Genomic DNA, 9,408 nt, shown 5'->3' with positions numbered 1-9,408 from the left:
AGCAGTCACATACACTCCACTACCAGAATTCTTTCCTGCAGCTATAATTTCTGATATCATTACTGATCCCTCAACATTCGAACACTTGTCAGATACATCTATCTCAGATGAAGTTTCTTGTGGTTCAATCGTTTGTGGATCAATTGCTTGTTGATTACCCTGTTCATGGTTGCAGGTTGCATTCAAACAGTTCCTCTGGGAAACCAGTGGACACATAAGATAACCCAGGTGAAAAGTCTGCCTGATGCTGAACTTCTAACTCTACCCCTGATAAAACAACCCCTGTAGATTGGCCTGTTGTGGATAGGGAAAGGTCGGGCAGCTGGCCGGCGCCCCCAACCTCCAATAGTTTAAAGGCTGTTCCCCATCCGCGACCCCAACATTATCAACAGCAGTAATTGAATCCTGGGTTTGCTCAGAAATTGCACGAGACCCCAGCACTTCCCCTAACCTATCGACCTTAACATTTAATTGGGCGAACTGAGTATTCACCGTCGAATCTAGTTGGTTTAGCTGGGTGCCTATGGATGTCAACCGCAACCCGTGTGACTCAATGTCTAAGAGTTTAGTCTCTAAGGCATCCAAGCGTTCATTCATCTCTTTACCATTCCCGGGAGGACAGGATGTTTGCCATGAGGAACTAGGTATGTCGCTCTGGTTGGTGACGCTCGGACGATGTGGATCAGAGAACCTGGTCTCATCACTCCCCTTCTTACGCCGCCTTGGCCGCCTAACCTCAGTGTATGGCTCCCCATCTTCCTCCCTCTCCTCAGAAATGGCAGAATGCCACAGTACCCCGGCTCTTTTTGGAGGGACTGAGGAGTACGCAGACCCCTCAGTACTAGTACTGTCCTCGCCTAACTGGTGGGAGGGAAAACCTTTGGAATGGTCCCAATATTTTGGTGAGCAACCCACAAAGTCATCCTCATCTCTCACATTGGGGAAAGATGGAGTGAGATAAGGCGACATGGAAGGTTCGGGATGTTTCTCCGCACCCCCCTTAGTCTTACCTAAACACATAGAAGGATAACCCTTGGGAACACCACTGCAAATCGAGGAGGAGCTTCCTAGGGACTCGTCACTAATATTAACATTAGTTCCCTTACTCTTCCCCCTATTCTCTGAGTATTGAGATCCAGAATTACTACCCCCACCATACTTGGTCTTGCGTCCGGCGCTTAAAGATGCGCCGATCGGTGACACCCCACTTGATTGTCTGGAATAACCACCCGACGAAAATTCAGTTTTATGTTTACGGGCTGACTTCCTTAAGTGTCTATCCCTTTGACCCTCGGCTTCCTTATTGGTGGATAAAGCTTGTGAAACAGTTAGACACCCTAGGTATAGAACTAGTTCCCCCAACTTCACTTCCTTACAACCAAGACAAAACCTAAGCACAGCATGATCCTCTTTCCAATTTTCCGGAAGGGACTTATATGCTTTATAGGTAAGGGTTTGCACTCTACCTGCCCAGTCTTCAATACATTCACCATCTGCCTGTGAGGCAGAAATTAACTTGGCTTCTCTATACAAGTCTTTAGAAGTGGCAGAAGGAAGGGTTTCCGCATACAATCCCCCTCCCCCAATACCATTGACCACTGTATTCGGTAAAAAGTCAAAATAACCAGTAAAATCATACTTTGCAAAGCCCATAATATTTCCCAAGTTCCATCTAGTAATATTGCCTTTCGTGACCTCCAGCTTATAATATGTTTAGCTAGTTTTTCACTAATATTTGGAGCAGTGCAAAGGTCATCGATAAAACAATAATTAATGAAAACTCGCTTAAATCTAGGCATTATTGCAAACTGTAAAATAGTAAAATCAAACAATAGTAATATAAAAATTGTCAATGTGCAAAGATCAAATTACACAACAGATTTCACAAAGATCTTGAAAAAAAAAACAATTAAAATGTGGTTAAAGTACAATTCATAAAAACAGGCTATAATCACATTAATCAAAACACCTTTTAAATTGCGTACAAATATCGCACAAGTAACAATGAAAATGAACACCTGTGGATAAAACCAAATTAGAATGATATGCAAACGAACTTGTACTGCACGGTAAAAGGAATGCCACAACAAATTCTCTCATGCGTGTAAAGAATTCATCATGCACCTTTCACTAAAAACGTTTTTAAATTCCTACCTATTTCCTAACTAGTATTAATCCTAATCTATTATTAACACGAAAATATTAGCTGTGAGAGTACTTAATTCACGCAAAACGTACGTCACGTGAACTTCCTCCCACACGCTATTCGCACTAATAAATCCGTCACCTGTTCCGACCCAGCACACGTACCGACGATACGATGATCGACGTTACTGGGCTAAAACAACGGGTAACAGTAAACACCTAACTAATGATCCTAGTCTAATATATTCGGAAACTAATTGTGAGGTACTCGACAGTCCGAAAATAAATCCGGTCCTGTAGACTTCCCGTCACAACAACCCTAATTAATATCCTAATCTAAACACCTAATCTAAGTTTAGCTGCAAAGGTACTCGGCAGTCGACAATAATTACCGAATCTACCTACTTCCCCTTACAAAAAAAAAAAAAAAAAAAACCTAACTAAACACTAAATAAACCACTGCAAGCGACTCTATTCGCTCGCATCGACAATGTTGCACAAAATACAACATATGGCAAGCCTTTCGCTCGCAGCGCCAATATTGTAAAAAGCCTAAAAGGTACTTACCAGTATCGGTATTAGTTTCTCGCGTAGGACTGAATACAATGGTATTACACGTCTGTGTGCGTCCAGCATGAGCTCTCGACTTGAAGTGCCGTCCTTTCTCCAAGGGATTACCCGAGTCGGCCGTTCAGTGCGCATGCCCGTGGATACGCCGGTTTGCGCAGGTGAGCAAACCCAGGGAATCTGGGGTCATTACAGGGTGACCTCCAGGGGGTCGTCACTACACTAGGATAGAGTGTTAGGTTGCTACTTGTTCTGTGCATAAATGCTTTGAATTGATGTTCATCCATTATGTTGACATCTGCGCCACTGTCAGGCTCTGCTTTCATATAAATATCACCGATTATAATGGTTACCAATTTCTGTTCTATCCCAGGTTGTCCTATTTTCTTAGCTACCTAATGTTTAGCAACTTCCTCAAAGAATTCGTCGTCTAAACTAGTGGAATGATCTAGGTCTTCCGACATCATTTTCACTCGTTTTTGGTGTTTCTTTGGATTGTAGGTTTTCCTGCTATTGTAACTTTTTCCTTTAAAGTTATTGCTGTCAGTTGCTTTGGCTCCACCACGGCATACCTTGGCAAAGTGGTTAAATCTGTTGCACTTGCTGCATTTTTTCCCATATGCTGGACAGTTCTGACCTTGCGGATGAGTGCCCACTTGTCCACAATACACACAAGCTGATAGGTGGTATTGAGATTATGGCATCTGTAACGATCGACTACTCTCGTGCCTTCGACACCATAAATCATGCCCTACTTATACACAAGTTAAAGTCTGTTGGATTTGGTAGTCAATCCATACTTTGGTTAACAAGCTACCTCTCCAATAGAACTCCGTGTGTTAGGATAGGCAATGTATATTCTGATTGGCGGCCAGTAAAAAGAGGCGTTCCTCAAGGGTCACTAATTGGACCTATTTTATTTTCAATTTACCAGAACTGATATCTTTTAAACAATGCTGTCTTTAATTTGTCATAATCTTGGGCTTCTTCAGTTGAAAGACGGGAATATACCTGCAGAGCATTACCTTTTAAAAGAGCACTTAAATTAATAGCCCATGTAACGTGCGGCCACTTCACACTCGTAGCATACCTCTCAAGACGTCGCAAGTATGCGTCTAATTCATCTTTACAGTCATCAAGTACAGGAAGCTTAGGAATACGACCACTAGCAGCTTCATCATTAAACCTGGCACCGACATGCCCACCATTCTCCCTTTTAATATTTTCAATTTCTAATTGACGATCAAGTAATTCCCTATCTCGCTTACGCAAATTCATTAGAAATACTCGATCCTCCCTAGCCTCATCTGCCTCTCTCTTCCTATTTCTTCAATCTTACGCTCTTCATCCACAGTAAATTTTAAATCCTCGCCACTCAAACCAAAGGACTTACCAATATTAGTTATTTTTTTCTAAATCAATGGTACACTGTCGTTCGGTCTCACGAAACTAATGACGATTTTTAGCCGACCAGACACTTTCCCAACACCAACTCGAGTAGAGCATAGATACCTATACTAACAATAAAGCAATACAATGATTAGATACATATAAATACACGTGAACAACTTATGTCAAGTATACTGTCTCGGAATTATTTCAGTTTCCTTTGAATACTTTTCTCGGACGAGCCACCAAAAATGTCACAAGTTTCTCCAGAATTCCTAAACGGAGACAGGACCTCGGCAATAAGTTACGACATGGAATTAAACTCGGGTTAAACTTTATTAAGCACAACACATCACAATACAATAATTTCATTTAATTATCGCAATTTATACCCTTATTACTTTGTATTACATAATTAACTTGTTGTGCACATTACCATTAATATACTAGACAACGATCTCCAATTATATAATAATATCCATAACAATAACAATATAATGTTACCATTATCTTCTCACTCATAAACAATTTATAGCAATGATAATTAACTAATTGTGCCCATTATCAATAAACTGCACATTGATCTCCAACAATATATAATATATCAATGTATACTACTCGAACAGTTCACAACAATAACAACTAAACTATTATAATTGTGCCCATTATCAATAAACTGTACATTGATCTCCAACAATATATAATATATCAATGTATACTACTCGAACAGTTCACAACAATAACAACTAAACTATTATGCTCATTATTATTAATCTACACATTAATCTCCAATGCATATATTTAACAATATATATCTCAAGAATAATAAGCTAATATTATCACGTCTTACAAGTAATAATTTACAATACAAAACAATACAGTTAACCGTAGCATCATCATAGAACAATAGATCATCATAGGTGTAATGTTGCCATACCTGACGTGGAATTGTACCGAATACTCAGTACATTTGAAAACAACTGCGAAAAAAATCGCAAGTTGTTCTCGGGTGGGACTCGAATCCACGATCTCCAGATCACTAGCTTGGCATCATACCTCTAGACCACAGAGCTTGCGCCTGATGGCCGGGTTGAATTCGAGTCCAAGTAAGCAGCAGGTCCTGCAGTGTTGATAGTTATTGTTATTGTCGTGATGGAATAATAGACAATAACTGGATTTGCGTCAGGAGAAACATGTATAGATGTAATTTTGCCCTACCTGATGTAGAAATGTACCGAATACTCACATTTGAAAACAACTGCGAAAAAAATCGCAAGTTGTTCTCGGGTGGGACTCGAACCCACGATCTCCAGATCACTAGCCTGGCATCATACCTCTAGACCACCCTGATGGCCAGTGTTGAATTCGAGTCCAAGTAAGCAGCGGGTACTGCAGTGTTGATAGTAATTGTTATTGTCGTGATGGAATTATAGACAATAACTACGTCAGGTAGGGCAAAATTACACCTATACTTGTTTCTCCTGACGCAAATTCAGTTATTGTCTATTATTCCATCACGACAATAACAATTACTATAAACACTGCAGTACCCGCTCCTTACTTGGACTCGAATTCAACCCTGGCCATCATGCGCAAGCTCTGTGGTCTAGAGGTATGATGCCAGGCTAGTGATCTGGAGATCGTGGGTTTGAGTCCCACCCGAGAACAACTTGCGATTTTTTTCGCAGTTGTTTTCAAATGTACCGAGTATTCGGTACGGTACATTTCCACGTCAGGTAGGGCAAACTTACACCTATACATGTTTCTCCTGACGCAAATCCAATAAACAATACTATCAATAGATCATTAGTTTACAAATCGCGATAATCAATTCTGGCTATCACCATCGGTACTACAAACAATATTCAGTATTGCATATAAAGACAATTTTGCTTGTAAGACTATCAATTAGGCCTATCTCTATCACATTAACAATTTACAATCAACACTTCAAGGCAATGCAATAATAACTGATTATAACAACAATAATAATAGTAATAAACAAATATAAAAATAATAAGAATAATACTCAACGCTTATAACGTGGCTAACACGAACACAGCTCAGAACGTGGCTAACACGAACACAGCTCTTCAACGTGGCTAACACGAACACAGCACTAACGTGGCTAACACGAACTCATCAAAAAACTATGGGTGTACAAAAAAAAACCCCTCATAATAATTTAGTAAGTTTAATAGCTCCCGAGTTTTAGATTCCCGGCATCAAGTGGTCAATCGGAAAGAGCAATTGGTCTGTGCTTCCAATCTTCCTCCCTTCTTCCGACCATCTAAGATCTAACATATAATACAATAATACATGACATAACAAAGAATCTACAATTCCATAATGTTTCGAAGCTATAAAGTAACATTTTGCATTACACACAAGCAAGGGTAGGCTAAGTACAGTAATAAGCAATATACTTCCACATTTAATTATTAAGAACCCAAAACAAATACATGAAAAATCACAGTCACGATCTTATGCCCGCTTCGTGTTGGTTTTGGGTCTGTCCTGTAACATCGTCACACCAGTACGTGAAACCGAGCCACAGTACCCGATATACCATACAACGCTCTGAAATCTACGGCATAGCATACAAGACACAAGGCATTACCCAGCCCATCCCGCATACAGCCGTTCCACTCAACAAAACAAGGGGAAAAACACTTTCACCACAACGCTTCACACAACCGTCGCGCACCTGAGCATTTGCTTTATTATTTAAATAACCACACGTGATGCAAATATACGCCAAAAAAAAAACACGAACTTGTTACAAGTTGTAGTAGTAGTAGTAGTAGTAGTAGTAGTAGTAGTAGTAGTAGTTTTTTTTCATTCCTGATGATGACATAATTAATGTCGAAATATTGAATCCCAACACGATGGCGTGTATTTCAATACTTGGAGTATGTATTATACTTTCTTAGTAGTAGTAGTAGTAGTAGTAGTAGTAGTAGTAGTAGTAGTAGTAGTAGTAGTAGTAGTAGTGGTAGTGGTAGTGGTAGTGGTAGTGGTAGTGGTAGTGGTAGTGGTAGTGGTAGTGGTAGTAGTAGTAGTAGTAGTAGTAGCAGCAGTAGTAGGTAGGTAGTAGTAGTAGTAGGTAGTAGGTAGTAAGTAGTAGTAGCAGCAGCAGCAGCAGCAGAAGTAGTAGTAGTAGTAGAAGTAGTAGTAGTAAAATTAAGTACACAAAGTTCATAAAATTTATGAACATTTAAAATATTTAACTGTTTGAATAGCGGGGAAGACGCAGCTTTAAAATCAGAAAAATTAATACATTGCACACACATATTCTTGGGTAACAAGAATAGGTTGTAAATATGTTTTATAAATGCTACCCCACACTTTTAAGCTGTACGTATTCCTTGGCTGTAAAGTTTTATATAATAAAATTAAAATATTTAGGGGTAAAACATACCTTAGTCTGAATAAAATACCATTCTAATATTTTTGTTAACGTATATATGCCTCCAATCGGATTCAAACTTTCAACCAAAGTCTAAATTGTCCACAGTTGGTCTTGTTATGATAACCGCTCGAAATGTTCGAACAAAAAGAAATCAAGACTTTTGTGATGTTTACAAATAATAGTTATTTATAACGAAACCTTAATTAAAGAAATACATGAAATAAATTTATAGTACTGTAATTGGTGTTTGTCAGAGCTAAAGCGACAACTTAAGTAGGCCTACATTACTTACACACGGGCTTACAGATAACAGTAAACTGTTCTGGTTCTGGTGGCTAAAGCCGACCTCCTATGGACTCTAAAAGCGTAAGAGTATAACAGGAGGGGTAGAAATAGTGACGAGTAATAGGAAAGGTCCACCACCACAGTTTAAGACGCAGCGTCGGTCTGTCATGAACAGGCTTGCCGAACCGCCTCAGAGAAAACTCGAGCGTCGGTGTCCGTTTAGAATTAGAGTAAGTGACAATTAAAGGAGACGAGAAAATTAGGATGTTAGAGTAAATTAAAATGCATATCAAAGTGCAAGAAAAAATGAAGTCAAACAAAACATTAGAAATCCAGTCCATAAATGAGTTGTCTTCACTGGAAATCCAAAATTACAACTAAAAATTAAAAACCAGGGTCATGACTAACACGGTATTGCGTACTGCAGGTGAAAAGTGTACCACAAAACACCTGTTTTCTGAACGCCAACCCTATAACGAATGCGTGAACTTGAACTTTATTGAACATACGCTTTTAGATCAGCAGCACACATCAGAATGATGGTGCGTTCACAAAGGAAATATACAAAATAAAGAAAATTATAAAAAGAAAGCAAAACAACGAGCAAAACAAAGAAAAACAATGAGCAAAACAAAATATATAAGTTCTAAACAGAGGAGAATAAAAAAGTAGTTTAATACAGTATTTTACTGGTATTTGGAAATACAACAGTTAGCTAAGACCTTCTCACTATTAATGCTATTATTAATGATATTAATATTATTATTGTTATTATTGTTAGTATTATTATTACTACTATCATTACTGTATAGTAATTTTTATTTCATTATTAATATTATGTTATAATTGTTCTTATGATTTATAACATGGACATATCATTTGTTACCGTCAAAATTATTAATTTTATTCCAGGAACTAAGGTTACTAATTAAAATTATTATTATTATTATTATTATTATTATCGTCATTATTTTTTTGCAAATTCTTATTTATTAAATTGTTATTACAGGCCTTTAAAATTACTTTCTCTGTTAATATGAAATCAAATAAAGTAAACAAAAACAGTAAACAAATGTGAAAAAAAAAATAACAATAACAGTATATAGAGTGATAACTCAGCACAGAATAAAAAATAACTATAATAAAATAATAATAAAGGTTGTTACATATTTAATTAGTGGGCAGTTTATCATTTAATGTAATTTTTTTGTATTTCCATACACGTGAACACGTGTTTTTAGAATGCATTCCTAACAGTGTTTTTGTTTTTTGGCCCGTTTCTGCTGGGAAGAAAACACGTGTTTTTTAATAACCGTTTAAAAACACGTGTTTTTTTGCTCAGCAGAAACAGGCCCATAGTATCTTTGCGAATTCGGTCCAACTCGGCCACAAGTCAACTCGGCCACAGTCAACTCGGCCACAAGTCAACTCGGCCACAAATCAACTCGGCCACAAAAAGTTCAGCTGCAGTCAACTCGGCCACAAGTCAACTCGGCCACAAAAAAATTGGCTACGTTCTACTCGGCCACAAGTCAACTCGGCCACAAGTCAACTCGGCCACAAGTTATTTAATGTAAATCTAAGTTTTTGCATCCTTTTTCTTCAATATA

This window comes from Anneissia japonica, unplaced genomic scaffold (genome assembly GCF_011630105.1).
Source record: "Anneissia japonica isolate Jap-2015-1 unplaced genomic scaffold, ASM1163010v1 scaffold287800_len1627635_cov199, whole genome shotgun sequence".
Classification (NCBI taxonomy): Eukaryota; Metazoa; Echinodermata; class Crinoidea; order Comatulida; family Comatulidae; genus Anneissia; species Anneissia japonica.
This window is presented reverse-complemented; position numbering follows the sequence as displayed.